Source organism: Petromyzon marinus, chromosome 13 (genome assembly GCF_048934315.1).
Source record: "Petromyzon marinus isolate PM22_M1 ecotype Great Lakes invasive population chromosome 13, UKy_Petmar_22M1.pri1.0, whole genome shotgun sequence".
Taxonomy (NCBI): domain Eukaryota; kingdom Metazoa; phylum Chordata; class Hyperoartia; order Petromyzontiformes; family Petromyzontidae; genus Petromyzon; species Petromyzon marinus.
This window is the reverse complement of record NC_133679.1, coordinates 2,019,908-2,037,922: the sequence shown is the minus strand read 5'-3', so window position 1 is coordinate 2,037,922 and position 18,015 is coordinate 2,019,908. Positions and strand designations below refer to the sequence as shown.

The window sequence follows — 18,015 nt, the reverse complement described above, 5'->3', positions numbered from 1 at the left end:
TACCTGTGACATTTTACCAGTTTTACCTGTGACATTTTACCAATTTTAGCTGTGACATTTTACCAGTTTTACCTGTGACATTTTACCAATTTTAGCTGTGACATTTTTCCAGTTTTACCTGTGTCATTTTACCAGTTTTACCTGTGTTATTTGAACAGTTTTGCCTGTGTGATTTTAACAGTTTTACCCGTGACATTTGACCAGTTTTACCTGTGACATTTTACCAGTTTTACCTGTGACATTTCACCAATTTTAGCTGTGACATTTTACCAGTTTTACCTGTGTCATTTGAACAGTTTTACCTGTGTAATTTTAACAGTTTTACCCGTGACATTTGACCAGTTTTACCTGTGCCATTTTTACCAGTTTTACCTGTGACATTTTACCTGTTTTATCTGTGACATTTTACCTGTTTTATCTGTGACATTTTACCAGTTTTACCTTTGCCATTTTAACAGTTTTCCCCTTGACATTTTACCAATTTTACCTGTGACATTTGACCAGTTTTGCCTGTCACATTTTACCAGTTTTACCTGTGCCATTTTAACAATTTTACCTGTGTCATTTTACCAGTTTTACCAGTGACATTTTTACCATTTTTACCTGTGACATTTTACCAGTTTTACCTGTGAAATTTATACCAGTTTTACCTTTTCCATTTTAACAGTTTTCCCCTTGACGTTTTACCAATTTTAGTTGTGACATTTTACCAGTTTTGCCTGTCACATTTTACCAGTTTTACCTGTGCCATTTTAACAATTTTACCTGTGTCATTTTACCAGTTTTACCTGTGACATGTATACCAGTTTTACCTGTAACGTTTCAGCAGTTTTACCTGTAACGTTTCAACAGTTTTACCTGTGACATTTTACCTGTTCTACCTATGACATTTGAACAGTTTTACCTGTGACATTTTACCAGTTTTACCCGTGACATTTTTTACCAGTTTTACCTGTGACATTTTACCAATTTTAGCTGTGACAGTTTACCAGTTTTACCTGTGTCATTTGAACAGTTTTACCTGTGTCATTTTAATAGTTTTACCCGTGGCATTTGACCAGTTTTACCTGTGACATTTTAACAATTTTACCTGTGCCATTTTACCAGTTTTACCTGTGCCATTTTTACCGAGCACCATAAGTAGCCACCACTGTGCGTTTCGGCCGCTCGGCGGTGGTGAGATGGGCGACTCACGCCACGGACACCGAACTCAACAAATTTGTTCGCACCCACGACTAATAACTCACGCAGTCGTTATACTTTGCTTCACAAGAAATACAATCAAAATGTGTTTTTTTGTAAAAATTACGATGAATTATCCGTAATATATTGTTTTTTTGGGTCAGATAGCGTGAGTCAAAAAATGTGTGCCGTAAACCCCTCCACCACACGACACATCACATTTGGCACACATTGTTTATTAACGCTACTACCGGCGGTGCTGCTGAAGCGGTTAAAACTTTGTCCATCACCTGCCAAATGGATTAATTCGCCGTGTCGGGTGGAGGAAGAATTACGACACACATTTTAGTCAGGCGATCTGACACCCCCCCCCCCCCCGAAAATCTAATTACGAGTCACAACATCGGCCGTCAAAGGCTGCTACGCGTGTTGAATGAATGTGCAGTGCTCAATTTCAGCCGAAACAGTTCGTACCGCGGCTACAGAAATAACGCGGGAACTTATCCACATGCACCTGCCCTTGTACTGTGCTCACGGTAAATGTCTCATCCTCATATGACGATGATATGAAAAGATATGGGTAGAACAAAACAGGATTATTGTGGATATACGTACCTTAATACTCTAGTGGGAGTGCCTTACGCCAAAAGTCCGTGCGCACACACAATTGAATGTGCGCATACACAATTGAATGTGTGCACACACAATTGAATGTACACACACACACAATTGAATGTGCGCATTCACAATTGAATGTGTGCACACAAAAATTAAATGTGCACACACACAATTGAATGTGCACACACACACAATTGAATGTGCGCATACACAATTGAATGTGTGCATACACAATTGAATGTGTGCACACACAATTGAATGTGCGCACACACACACAATTGAATGTGCACACACACACAATTAAATGTGCACACACACACACCATTGAATGTGCGCACACACAATTGAATGTGCGCACACACAATTGAATGTGTGCACACACACACAATTGAATGTGTGCACACACACAATTAAATGTGCACACACACAATTGAATGTGTGCACACACAATTGAATGTGCACACACACAATTGAACGTGCGCATACACAATTGAATGTGTGCACACACACACAATCAAATGTGCACACACACACAATGGAATGTGCGCACACACAATTGAATGTGCACACACACACAATTAAATGTGTGCACGCACACACAATTGAATGTGTGCACACACAATTAAATGTGTGCACGCACACACAATTGAATGTGTGCACACACAATTAAATGTGTGCACGCACACACAATTGAATGTGTGCACACACACACACAATTGAATGTGCGCACACACAATTAAATGTGCGCGCACAGACACACAATTGAATGTGCACATACGCACAATTGAATGTGTGCACACACACACAATTGCGTATATGTGGATGTACATGCGCCGACATGCAAAGCTCCTCAAGATAATGAATACACCAGCGCTGATAATGCACGTACAGAAAGAGCGTCAATATGCTGTAGACAGAGGCGTTAAAAGAGCGCGGTCAGTTTGGTGCAGTGCCCGTTAGTGAACACAACATGCGCCGTACGAACACGCGTGTGGGTCTAGTAAACACGCGTGTGGGTCTACTACACAACGTGTGGGTCTACTACACACGCGTGTGGGTCTACTACACACGCGTGTGGGTCTACTACACACGCGTGTGGGTCTACTACACACGTGTGTGGGTCTACTACACACGCGTGTGGGTCTACTACACACGCGTGTGGGTCTACTACACAACGTGTGTGGGTCTACTACACAACGTGTGTGGGTCTACTACACAACGTGTGTGGGTCTACTACACAACGTGTGGGTCTACTACACAACGTGTGTGGGTCTACTACACAACGTGTGTGGGTCTACTACACAACGTGTGGGTCTACTACACACGCGTGTGGGTCTACTACACACGCGTGTGGGTCTACTACACAACGTGTGTGGGTCTACTACACACGCGTGTGGGTCTACTACACAACGCGTGTGGGTCTACTACACAACGTGTGGGTCTACTACACACGCGTGTGGGTCTACTACACAACGCGTGTGTGGGTCTACTACACAACGTGTGGGTCTACTACACATGGGTGTGGGTCTACTACACACGCGTATGGGTCTACTACACATGGGTGTGGGTCTACTACACAACGTGTGGGTCTACTACACAACGTGTGGGTCTACTACACAACGTGTGGGTCTACTACACACGCGTGTGGGTCTACTACACAACGTGTGGGTCTACTACACAACGTGTGGGTCTACTACACACGGCTGTGGGTCTACTACACACGCGTGTGTGGGTCTACTACACATGGGTGTGGGTCTACTACACAACGCGTGTGTGGGTCTACTACACAACGTGTGTGCGTCTACTACACACGTGTGTGGGTCTACTAAACACGCGTGTGTGGGTCTACTACACATGGGTGTGGGTCTACTACACAACGCGTGTGTGGGTCCACTACACAACGTGTGTGGGTCTACTACACAACGTGTGGGTCTACTACACAACGCGTGTGGGTCTACTACACAACGTGTGTGGGTCTACTACACATGGGTGTGGGTCTACTACACACGCGTGTGGGTCTACTACACAACGTGTGTGGGTCTACTATACACGCGTGTGTGGGTCCACTTCACAACGTGTGTGGGTCTACACAACGCGGAGTTTAAGATAATTAACTTCGACGGTTTAGATAACAAAAAACAAACTCCGACAAAGTATATAGATTACAAATCGGGACGAATTTCCTTACCTATACGGAGGGCTACACCCACGTATAACACACAAACACAACACTAAACGCATGGCGCACGTACATATATGTTTATGTATAAATGAATGCATCTGCATATATATTGAACCGGGTTTATTGTTATGCATACAATGTACTGATATGTAGGTATGTTAACACGGTCGGTACGTGCATATTGCTTCAACATGTATTCATACTGAGTGGAGAATGAAAGTAAACGTGTCGGGAAACTGGCCTTCTTCATGCAGCGGTGACGCGTGTCCTGTTTTAAATATACAATCTTGTGTTTCCGTGTCGGGTTTTTGCGGCATTGGTGGAAAAAATAATAATGATCGGAGGTCGCTCGAATCGCCGGACGATCAGCGCCGATTCGTCACAAAGTAGTTCCCCTTTTTATCGACCACGGAGGTCAAAATGCGTCGAGTGGCCACGGCCTGGACTTTAACTCAGCGCTTGCCCTCGGCGCCACTCGATGTGGTTACAATGTATATACTTACAGTACGCTACACACACAGGACTCTGACAGTACACGCGTATTACACACTGACAGTACACGCGTATTACACACTGACAGTATGTCTTTAAAGTTGCGTGCACTTTCGAAGTGACATGGGTGGGTGCAATTACATCGCTCACGCGGCTGGTCGCGAGCGACTCCAATGCTGCTGTTGTAGAAGGGCGAGAGAGAGATGACATTTGACGACACAACAATAGCCGGGGACTACGCTCGCAACAACAACAAACAGAACAAACAACATTTTCGATTTTGCCTCCCACAGGAGTGGGGCAGAATATATTTTCAAGCGTCTTTGTTTGTGCACACTTGGCCTGCGAAAGAGAGAGTTTAAATGACGTTTCTTTGTTTTTGTGTTTTGTGACGGCGCTCATTCCAAACGCGACGCGACGTTTGACTAATGAACCTTCAATTATTGGGCACGATTTGTAAGGAGTGCGACGCTAAAGCCGGTAAAGAGCGGACTAAGTGCACCACCATCACCATCACCACCATCACCACCACCATCATCACCACCACCATCATCACCACCATCACCACCACTACCATCACCACCATCATCATCACCACCATCACCACCATCGTCATCACCACCACCACCACCATCATCACCACAATCATCATCACCACCACCACCATCACCACCATCATCATCATCATCACCACCACCACCACTATCATCATCACCATCATCACCACCATCACCACCACTATCACCACCACCATCATTATCATCACCACCACCACCATCATCACCACCACCATCATGATCACCACCACCATCACCACCATCATCATGATACAAAGCGGCGAATGTGTCAGACGCTCGCGGACATTGCAGCGGGAGGTCTCATGGCCGCGCCAGGAGGTCGCGTACCGGGTGTCTCTCACACTCGCGACCAGCGAGAGACACAATTAGAGGCATCCGCGCAAAACTTCTAAACTCGGGGCACGAACGAGGTCGCTGAGCGCACTGCAGTACACATACAGTACAGTCCACGCGCGAACGGTACGCGAATGAATGAACGAAGGAGAGCACCGTGGGGAACAGAGCCACGTGCGTTCTCATCGGAACGATTCACACGCACGACCCTGCCCCCAACCGCCGCGCACAATCCCCGACGATCCGGATCACTGGCCCAAATCCAGGAGGTGCAGGTGGAATAGAGAATTGATTGTTCTTGTCGCGTGTCGCTTTTTTCCAGTCTCTTTGTATTGCTTCTCCCTTGTTTGTCTTGTCTCGATTGTCCAGCTGTGTTCCACCCACCAGGCCCTACACGTCGCACTTAGCAAATCACTCGCGTGGCCTTTACTAGATCACTCGCACGTGGATCTGCGCAGTCAGTAAGAAACGTCGACCGTCGACGCGCGTGATGCGCATGTGGCGAGCCTTTATAATCGATATTAATCGATTCATCGTCACGCGCCCACACGCTTGAGTGAATTTCTCTACAGAACAGCTTCGGCGTTTCGACGAGCCGGCCTTCGTCAGGAAACAAAACAAAGAACTTTGATGAAAACAAACAAACAACAACAACAAACCCCAGCGCGGGGCTTTCTTCCAGCGAGGAGAACAGCGCGGACTCGCTGTCCGAGAGTGACTCGAGTCCGAGACGACGAGAAGATCGTCACTCGGGCGCCACGCACTCCGTGAGGACTAGCTCTTCACCCCCTCTTCCGCGTTCACCATCACTCGTTCCTGTGCCCGAACAACATGCGTTAATGCAATAATAATGATGTTATTAATACATCAATTTAAAATACTTCGTGTCAATCCCAAACGGGATTATGGGTCCTCTCTCTCTCTCTCTCCACGCGGTGTTGGTCATGCCGGGGTGATGTGGGACAGGGCTGATTAACCATACTTCACCACGCTGGTCAGTGCGAGTTTTCTGAAGGAGAGCTGGGCCCAGCACAGGTTGAGGTATCGCTCTGCGCTAATGATAGTCGCGAATGGAATAAAACTCGGGTAGCCGGCAAAACCACAGCGTCACCGACTCCCCCCATCCGTGCGAAACTCGCATCTACAACGTCAACTCACGCCTGTGTGGAGTCGCGCCGTTCCTGTTGCGAGGAAGCTGCGATCGGGGATGGGACGCAACCGGCGGACTCGCTGAGGCCGCGTGCCTCAGCGGCTCGAGTCGCGGACACTTTTGTTCGAGAAGAGCAGCGGCTGAGCCGAGGAGCCACAGAAATCGTCGCTCACGCGAACTTCGCTCGGCATCGTCGCGGCTCGGGGTGCTGCTTCAGCGGCCGTCTGGAACGCTCTTCCGTCCGATGTTAGGAAGTCGCCGCAGCCGTGCCCTGTGAAATCATCTCGATCGAAAAGCGAATTTCTTTAGAGCCGCTGTTTTGTGTTTAGTGCAGTCGTCCTCCACCCGCGCCTCCGATTCGCGCGGTTGGCTACGTACGGTGCAAAAGAAGTAAAACAATATGTACGTACATATATACTGTTCTATGAGTTTACGGGATGTTTTTTGGTACGATGTCCGACGTTTCGCTACATTTGCCGTCGGGAAGCCTTTTGTTCAGGAACAATTTTTGTCACTCCGGAATTCGCTCGCACCGTCTCTCTTCCCAGAATGCTGTGTAAACCCTTCGCTCGAATCGAGACACATCGTAACGCGCGCGTCTCTTGACACCTTCAATCGCGCTGTTTGTTGCTGGCCGCTTAGCGTGTTGGGGACGTTTAGAGGCAGTGTTCGGCGGCGTGGATGGGGACAATTCAACGAAAACTTGGTCACTTTCCCTGGAACTCTGCGTGTGTGTAGAACCTCAAGAGGTGACGGGAGTCGAACCGTGACGCCGCTTCAGGTGAGTGCGTGCGACTAAACAACATGATCATGAAGGTGCAAACAGGTAGTATCAACACGCCTCTTTCGAAAGTCGTGGTTATTCATTGTTAACATTCTACACTCGCGGTGCCAGCCCATGGCACCTTTGTAAACCGAAAAACCGGGCCGCCGGTCTTAACCGCTGCACGACCACTCCCCAGTCAGAAACAAAAACTCACAAACAGACCCCCGGACACATTACTACACACGCGGGGGTGTACACTGGTGGGGAGCGGTAGCGTAGCGGTTAGTGCTACGCTGCGCTACGACCCCGGCCGCCCGGGTTCGATTCCCGCTCATGGCCACCAACACCGGTGACGATTATCTGAACCGTTTACTGGGCCTCTCCTAGGTCGACTCAGCCTCAAATCAATACCTGGTCCGATGTGTAAACATCGCCACCAAGGCGACCGGGCGTGCTGGTGGCTACCCACCTCCTCGTGTGCCGTGCAGGCCTTCAAAGGTGCTCCTCGCTAACGGCACTTGCCCCAACAGTCTGTTCAGGCTGTACGGGGGATCTTTGTCTTTGTCGATGTCTGTGTGTGGACAGAAGCTGCATGTGCAGCAGCAGCAGCGGCGGTGGTGGTGGTGGATCACACGCCGGGCCTTTATTAACTGATACTTGCAAAGTGTCTGTTAATGGATCAATCAGTCGATTCTTTAATCTGTCGGCACGTGACGAGTCAATGATGTAGAGCTGTTTTCTTATTAGCGAGACTTGCGCGTTTTAAATGTCGCGCTACGCCCCCCCCCCCCCCCCCCCCACGTGCACGCGAGATAGACGCGCGCACATACACGCGCACACAAAGACAAAGATCTCCCGTATAGTCCATAACAGACTGCTGGGGCAAGTGCTGTTAGCGAGTAGTAGTTATGAAGGCAGGAACGGCATGCGAAGGTGGGGTGTGCTGGTGCCCAACAACACGCCCGGCCGCCTTCGTCTCCCTAGTAGTGATGTTTACACATCGCACCAGGTACTCAATCATTTGAGGCTGAATCGACCTAGGGGAGGCCCAGAACCGGTTAAAATTATTGTCCCTGGTGTCGGCCGTCAGCGGGAATCGAACTCGGGTGGCCGGTTAGTAAGCACAACGCGCTAACCGCTGCACCACCGCTCCCCATATACACAAACAAAGACAAAGATCCCCCGTATAGCCTGTAACAGATTGTTGGGGCAAATGCTGTTAGCGAGCACCTATGAAGGCCATATATATACACACACACACGCGTACATGCGCACGTTCAACACACAGGCAAACTACACCCACACAGAAGCAGGTATATGAGCTGCAGGTAATCACGGTCTTTAAGACACACATACACACAGGTACATCTACTACATACACGCGCTGCAGTAGCAAGGTCGTAGGGAGGGAGGGGGGGCGCCCCGTGCCCCCCTTTTAAGGGGGGCGCCGCCCGAAGGTGTAAAGCCGAATTTGTTGGAAACGAAAGCAAGGAGTGGTGGCCGGGTGGCTCGAACGGTTGTTGGAGTACCAACTGGCAGGCAACACACACGGGTTCGACACCACACACACACACTACACTCGCACACTACACACTACACACCACACACACACACTACACTCGCACACTACACACTACACACCACACACACACACTACACTCGCACACTACACACTACACACCACACACACACACACTACACACCACACACACACTACTACACTCGCACACTACTACACTCGCACACTACACACGCACACTACACACGCACACTACACTCACTACACACGCACACTATACACTACACTACACACTACCCAAACACACTACACACGCACACTACACACTACACACCACACACACACACTACTACACTCGCACACTACACACACACACTACACACTACACAAACACTCTTCACACTACACACGCACACTACACTCACTACACACGCACACTATACACTACACTACACACTACACAAACACACTACACACGCACACCACACACACACACTACTACACTCGCACACTACACACACACACTACACACTACACAAACACACTTCACACTGCACACGCACACTACACTCACTACACACGCACACTATACACTACACTACACACTACACAAACACACTACACACTACCCGCGCTATACACGCACACTACACACACTACACACGCACACTACACACTACATAAACACACTACACACTACACTCACTACACACACTACACACTACACTCACTACACACGCACACTACACACTACACAAACACACTACACACTACACATGCACACTACACTCGCACACTACACACTACACAAACACACTACACACACTACACACGCACACTACACACTACACAAACACACTACACACACTACACACGCACACTACACACACACACTACACACACTACACACGCACACTAAACACTACACACGCAAACTACACACACTACACACGCACACTACACACTCTACACACGCACACTACACACTACACACGCAAACTACACACTACACCTACACACACACACTACACACACTACAGACGCACACTCCACACACTCCACACGCACACTACACACGCACACGACACACGTACACTACACACTACACACACTACATACTACACACGCACACTACACACTACACCTACACACTACACACGCACACTACACACACACACTACACACGTACACTACACACGCACACTACACACGCACACTACACACTACACACGCACACTACACACTACACACGCACACTACACTAACGACACACTATACACTATACACACGCACACTACACACACGACACACACGACACACACTACACACACTACACCCTACACACACTACACACACGACACACACTACACACTTCAGACACTACACACGCACACTACACTAACGACACATTATACACTACACACACTATACACTATACACACGCACACTATACACACTACACACACTACACATACTACACACACGACACACACGACACCCTACACACACGACACACCTGTAACGCGCCATATACTCTCACGCAGATGGAGGCGGAGCGGTGGCGCAGCTGGATGTGCATCACGGCAACTCGCACCACCAGCGTGGTGAAGTATGGCCAGACAACTGCCGTGGCCGAACACAGCGCGCGAGGGCCTTCATCCAGCAGTGGATAGACAAAAAACTGTACATATAACAACATACGGTTACACACAACATACATACACACATACGGTGTGCAGGGCACTTATTTGTGCCGAATACACAATTGGGTGCGTCTCCAAACCACACAGACAGGAGCGTACACAACATCACGTCATTGTGAAGAGCTCACCGAACGATGGTCCTATTTGACGAAGGTCATTCGACTGAAACGTCGGGGTTTCAAAAAATAAAAAAAATATTCCACAATACCGTGATTTCAAAGAATGCATTAACTATTTGTGTGCATGTCGAACTTGTATCGCGCCGCGGGTAGCCAACCACACGAATCGGACATATTCGAGTCTTGTGGCATTGGGATGTAGAATGTTAGTCCTTGGTGCTGAATGGTCATCGCGAACGAGCAGACGATATTCCGCGGCTTGAATGTTCAAGCCCGCGACGTGGCGCGCGCGATGCGTGACGAGGCCCCCCTCTCCCCCCCCCCATCATCCAGCAGTGGATCGAGCCAAACAGTCGTAGGCGTCGTCCACACACACACACACAAAACAACAAAGTTGAGACCTCTCTCGTACGGACGAAGCCGAGATTCTCGGTTTGTTACCGCGTCGCGGCGTTTCCTATTTCCGCAGCAGAGCAAAACCGAGTAAATACCGGAGCCGTCACGCCGATCGACGGGGTGGAATGGAGCACGCAAATTGCTGTTCGCCGACAAATCTCTCACTCGCACTCACTCTCTCTTTACGTGCGCGTCTGGGAATCGGCACTTGAAATCAGAGCGCGGCTCCACGATGTTTTGCGCCCCCAACCCGGAACGCTCCCCGGCTCCGCGCGCCGCCAAATCCTCGCCATGGAGCCGCGTGAATCGCCGGGCCCAGCGAACCGCGTGGGTCCAACGTTGGTCCTGCGTTAGACTAAACGTTGACCCCAACGTTCGACTAACGTTGGACCCAACGTTGGTGCTACGTTAGACCAAACGTTGACACAACGTTGGACTAACGTTGACCCAACGTTCGACTAGCGTTGGACCCAACGTTGTAATTACTGTCGAAACGTCGTACTCAAATTGTACATGTTGTGGCTTGGCTCTCCAACACACCGGTATGCTGCATATATAACGAATTGGCACGTTTTGTTTGCGTGACAAACCTTACTAGTTGGCTGTGTCGGGTGGTGGCGGGTTTAACGACACATTTATATTAATGCGATCTAACCCAAAAACCTCCATTGTGAATGTTTCCAGACATCGGGAAAACATTGGCGAAGACGCCGCATGGATTTACTGGGAGGGTGTTTTGGTGGCGGCTTGGGGAAGCATTCATCCAGCAGTGGATTGATGACGGCTGCTGCTAATAATGATGATGATGCTGCTGCTGCTGATGATGATGCTGCTGATGATGATGATGAACGAGCGCCTTGGGAGGCCCACGCGGAGAGCCTCCCCTCGTTACGCAGAATGCTCCATCCCAACGCATCCATGGCTAGCGTTGCCCTACAAGGAAACAATAAACGATAGGCGACGTTTCGGGCGATGGCTCTTCTGTAATAGTTCATCTCTAGACGGGCCAGGTGCTGATTTGAAATCTGCAGGTTCGAAAACGTGTTGGCTCGGCACGCATACAACAAAAGACAAAGATCCCCCGTGTAGCCTTAACAGACTGCTGGGGAAAGTGCTGTTAGCGAGCACCTATGAAGGCCAGAACGGCACACGAGGGGGTGGGTGGCCAGCACCACGCCTGGCCGTTTTTGTCTCCCTAGTGGCGATGTTTTTACGCACCGCACCAGGTGCTCATTTGAGGCTGAGTCGACCTAGGGGAGGCCCAGGACCGGTTCACATAATCGTCACTGGTGTTGGCCGTGAGCGGGAATCGAACTCTGGTGGCCAGGTTCGTAGCGCAGCGCGCTAACCGCTGCACTACACATGCACAACAACAACAATAATCATAAAACGTCAATGAACAGCTGTCTGTTGCTGCTGGTTGTGATTCTGATTCAGGGATGTAGGTTGTCGGATTTGTTTTTGTGTCCATACAGCGGTGGGTACGATCGTAAGGCTGGGATGTAACGTTGTGCCGAATTGGAGCGTCTTCTCGAGCATGTTCAGAGCGTGGTCACCACGACCACACGCTCCCTCACCGTCTACCACGCGTTAAATGTGCACGGTTGCAATTTTGAATGCGCGTGTATCGGCACTGGGAATGTGATACGCATCCCGATAAACGAAGTTGATTACGTCTGTGATGGAATGTACGCGTCATGTTTCTTCAACAAAAAATGTACATTTAAATGTTTGAAATGCAATTTATTTCAATTATAGTACATTACATCCCTTTGGTTAATACACTGTTAGTCCGAGCCACGCCGTGCCGGTTAGGGGGGTTTGTTTGACCATACTTCACCAACCTGGTCAGTGTGCATTGGTAAAGGGAAGGGCGAAGGGTGGACAGGACCGGTTCAGATATCGCTAGCCACTGATGTTAGCCGTGGTCGGGAATCGACTTCTGATCGCTAACCACTGCACCACCGCTCCACCCGCAGGTGCATCACAATTAACCTTACACGCCACGTAATCAACTCGCTAATTAATATGACGTCTCAAGGCTCATCGCAGCGTCTCTTCATACGTTACAGGCCTGCGCTCGATGCTATTAACCATGGCACCTGAGTTCGATTCCCCGTTACGGTGAGAACATCAACAGCTGCGACTTTTTTTAAAATAAGAAAAAATCTGAATCATTCTCGCGTGATCCGCCCTTTCCCTTTGTCAATCCGCATGAGCCAGCGTGGTGAAGTATGGTTAAACAACAACAACAACCACCGAGATCAACACGGCACGGGGCGGACTAACGCCAATAGTAGATTAACGAAGGCTTGTGAATTATTTTGTTTATAAACACACTCACCACCCGTATTCTCCGGATTATACGGTGCACATTTTCTCCCTGTATATGCTACAGCAAACGTTGGGGTGCGTCTTATAATCAGGTATGTGTGCGTGTCTGTTCGCGTGTGTGTGCGTGTGTGTTCGTGTGTGTGCGTGTGTGCGTGCGTGTGCGTGTGTGTTCGTGTGTGTGCGTGGGTGTGTGTGTGTGTGTGTGCGTGTGTGTGTGGGTGCGTGCGTGTGCGTGTGTGTTCGTGTGTGTGCGTGGGTGTGTTTGCGCGCTGCGCTACGAACCCGCGACCCGAGTTCGATTTCCGCTCACGTCCAACACCCAGTGACGATTATCTGACCCGGTCCTGGGCCTCGCCTAGGTCGACTCAGCCTCAAATGAGTAGCTGGTGCGGTGTGTAAACATCGCCACTAGGGAGACAAAGGTGGCCGGGCGTGGTCCTGGCCACCCACCCCCTGGTGTGTCGTTCCGGCCTGCATAGCTGCTCGCTAACAGCACTTGCCCTAACAGTCTGTTCAGGCTATACGGGTGATCTTTGTCTTTTTTTTAAAATCGACACCGGGCACACGTTTGTGGTGCGTCTTACTCTCCGTGCCGTCTTTTAATTCGGAGAATTTGGCAAGTCATCGCAACAGCACCCGAGAGGCGAATGCCCAATGCCGGTGAACGCGAGCAGGCGAAGGCGAACCCCGCGACTGAAGAGACGGTCTCCGCTTGCAATGTTGCAGGCTTGCCTCCGTAACTCGGGTTTAATCACGATGGTCATCAGCCATGGTCAATCCACTGCTGGGTGAAGGCGTCCCCAAAGCCGGGGTCGCTCATAATAAGAAAATGCGATGTAATAATAAAAACGTCAGCGATTTCCCCGTGTAGCTTTAACAGAGTGTGGGGGCAAGTGCTGTTAGCGAGTAGCGCCTATGACGGCCGGCACGGCACACGAGCGGGTGGGTGGCCAGCACCACGGCCGACCGCCTTTGTCTTACCGCACCAGGTAATCATTTGAGGCTGAGTCAACCTAGGGGATGCCCATGACAGGTTCAGATTATTTGCACTGGTGTCGCCAGATTCGCAGCGCAGTGTGCTAACCCCTACACTACCGCTACCCACAATAATATTATACAGACACACGCACAATAATTGAGCAGTGCCACCAGGCACCTCTACGTAAGCATCGTCGCAGTGTTCATCTCTGATACAGACTCTGTGATGTGATAATAATCCACCTCTAACCCGTGCACATCTTCTCATCCTCCTCAGCCACCCCGCCCCCTCCTTCTCCTCTTCGATGGACGTACCCTTGGACGCGTTCCAATCCTTGGCATGGGAATCATCACCATCATCACCACCATCATCATCACCATCATCATCATCACCATCATCACCATCATCACCACTATCACCACCATCATCACCACCACCATCATCACCATCATTATCATCATCATCACCATCATCACCACCATCATGATAACCACCATCATCATCACCATCATCACCATCATCACCATCATCACCATCATCACCATCATCACCACCATCATCACCACCACCATCATCACCATCATCATCACCACCATCATCACCATCATCCCCCGCTTGTCTCATTCTCGTCCAATGTTTCCCCCCCCCAAAAAATAAATAAACCTAGCGGCGGCTCCATCGGCCCTCACAGATCGTGGCTACGTCCCACGGAAAGACGCTCACGGAATGAGCAAATTCTATTGTCATCGTGGGAATGACATCCGCAATGTTGACTATGGTTGGGTTCGTGTTTTTCTCCCACCGCACCTGCCAGCGTAGGCCACGCAGCCGCACGCACTTCAACACTCTGGAGACGCGGGTTTCGGAGCCGTTTTAATTATAGCCGATAGATGTGCCGATCAATATGAAATCGATGTATCGATACCCGTAAGCTCTAGCGTAATCTCCGCGGGTTACAGCCCCGGCACGTCCCGTGGAGCCCAGTGTCGACTCTCGCAACGCGCGCGTTTAGGTGCGGCAGAGCGCGGACAGAGCGCGGATAGAGACGCGCATCACCTCGGCACCGTTTACCGTGGAACATTTTTAGGACCCCCGCTCCCGACGCGCCCCGCGCCCCCCCCTCTCCAATCTCCCGGATCTCATCCTTCAATAGGAGACGCGGCGGGGAAGGCGCGACATTATTATCCGGAGCTCAGCCCCGGACAGCTCCGGCTGCGACGGAGCCCCCACACGTGATTCATGATTCGTCACCGCTGCCGAGAATGTCGCCCGACGCTGTTGTGGCCGTCGTCCTCTGCGCAGGATCTGAGGACGGCGAGAGGCGAAACTTCAAGTCTTGGAGCAAGGGGCCCAGCGGTTGCGGAGGAGTCGCCAGCCAGCATCACTCGCGCGGTGCTGCAATGCCGCGCCTGACGACAGAAGACAAAGATCGCCCGTATAGCCTTAACAGACTGTCGGGGCAAGTGCTTTTAGCGAGTAGCGCCTGTGAGGAGAGGTCGCACGCGAGCGGGTAGCGAGCTGTGGCATCAGCGAGCAACAGGTTCTCCATAGAGACGTCTGGTAATCATCATCAGCCATGATCAATCCGCTGTTGGATTAAGGTGTCACCCCAGCCGCCGCCGCTTATCGCGATCGCGTGATTTGATAACGCACCCAGCCCCTGCACGTGAACTCATTTTCATCGCTCCATATCCTCCTCGGTGGGCGTCATACCGGGCGCGTTCCAATGTTTTGGGGTCGGGAACGAACCGACGAACCTCCTGCGTGCCAGGCGAGGGAGGTGACATCTCGCCGTCGGGGCCAATTTTAGCTCGCGGTCACAATCGCGCAGCGTTTCCTGAGCGGAGCAGGTCGCCGTGTAATGAGCGGGCGCTCCTCATCCATATTTGAACATTGATAGGTGCACGTGCCCAGGCGGGTTTTAAATATTAAACGCGAAGCGACGTGAATGCAACACGGGTGTTCCACTTGGGGATGGGTGGGGGTCTGTCTACTGCGTACCCACGCCCGTACTGCATCTTAATGTTTGCGTCTTCATCTTAATGTTTGCGTCTTCATCTTAATGTTTGCGTCTTCATCTTAATGTATGCGTCTTCATCTTAATGAATGCGTCTTCATCTTAATGTTTGCGCCTTCATTAATGCTGAGACCGTCCCGTGCCTAGGTGCCTCCTTACAAATTTTTTTTTGGAAAAAAACGTGAAACTCAATCAATGGCTGTCTTTCTCTTCCTTTCCGTGTCTCTCTCTCCGTGTCTCTCTCTCCGTGTCTCTCTCTCCGTGTCTCTCTCTCCGTCTCTCTCTCTCCGTGTCTCTCTCTCCGTCTCTCTCTCTCCGTGTCTATCTCTCCGTGTCTCTTTCTCTTTCCGTGTCTCTCTCTCCCCGTGTCTCTCCGTGTCTCTCTCTCCGTCTCTCTCTCTCTCTCCGTGTCTCTCTCCGTGTCTCTTTCTCTTTCCGTGTCTCTCTCTCTCTCTCCGTGTCTCTCTCTCCGTGTCTCTCTCTCTCTCTCTGTCTCTCCCTCTCTTCATGTCTTTCCCTCTCTACGTATCCTCGTGTCCCCGTGTCTCCGTGTCCGCCCGCTGTGCCGAATGGTCTCGTACAATGTTGCTGTGTCGCCGTTTGTGCATTCAACATATTCCACCGCATCTGTGTGGCCTTACAAGTCAAATATATAATAGGCGACGGTTCGGGCAATGGCCCTTCTTCATAGCACCTCCTTTCTTCGAAGTGCTATGAATCATTGTCCGTAACTTGAATGTTTATATCAAGACCACGGGGTTATTGACGAATGTGTGCGGCTGTGAAGTTATCTGCGCGTGTGCATCACTGCCAAAGCAACGGCAACAGCATATAATGAGGCACACGCGTGACTCACATATGTACATGTGACTCACATATACATCTATACTTGTGACCCACATGTGTACATGCAACTCATGTGACTCACATATGCACATGTGACTCACATGCACATTTGTACATGTGACTCACAGATACATGCATACACGTGACCCAAATGTGTACATGTGAGTCGCATATAGATATGTGACTCACATATACACATGCGTACATATGTACACGTGACACGTGACTCACATGTACATGTGTACACATGTATTCGCGACTCACATATACGTGTGTGACTGATTTCAAACGAGTATATGTGGCTCGTTATCACACGCAGGAATTTTTGCGAGTCCATCCAAACATCTCACTGATGATAGCATAGAATGTTGGCCTTGCGTTTAACAAAACACAAGGTGGTATTAATGCAACTGAATAAACAATTACGCCCATTCGTTTTGTGTTACCCGTGGGGTTTTTTTCGCGGTCGTGGTGCACAGTGCATATCCTTCCCATGCGTCTTCGGCTTGTGTTGATCGCCGCTATGTCCGACGTTCCGCTCCGCGTGCCGCCGGACAAGGAGTGAACACGTGGCACGGAGCTCGCATAACCTCGCTCCGATCTATCGCAGGTTGAGTAGTGCTGCTGTTGCTGCTCGGTCCCGCGGTGTTACTGCGGGGGGGGGGGGGGGTCTCTGAACTCGGCATACACAGACACGCACACCCACATATATATCTAGAGATCACGCGGACACGATATGGCGAGGTGGTTGTGGAATGCCACGGTGACCCTCCAAGATATTTGGTGGAACCATGAACCGCA

The 18,015-nt window shown here is 50.2% G+C and overlaps 1 long non-coding RNA gene across 2 annotated transcripts in view; it reads left to right on the top strand.

Annotated features, from left to right (window-relative positions):
* LOC142924415 (uncharacterized) overlaps nt 1–17,648 on the top strand; it is a 66,882-nt gene extending 49,234 nt beyond the window's left edge. Inside the window, exons 2-4 of one of the 2 annotated variants that reach the window (XR_012941623.1) lie at nt 7,274–7,316; nt 10,365–10,503; nt 15,654–17,648. This is a non-coding gene — a long non-coding RNA (uncharacterized LOC142924415). The other variant, XR_012941622.1, reaches the window with a different exon arrangement.
* Nucleotides 17,649–18,015: the final 367 nt, after the last annotated feature.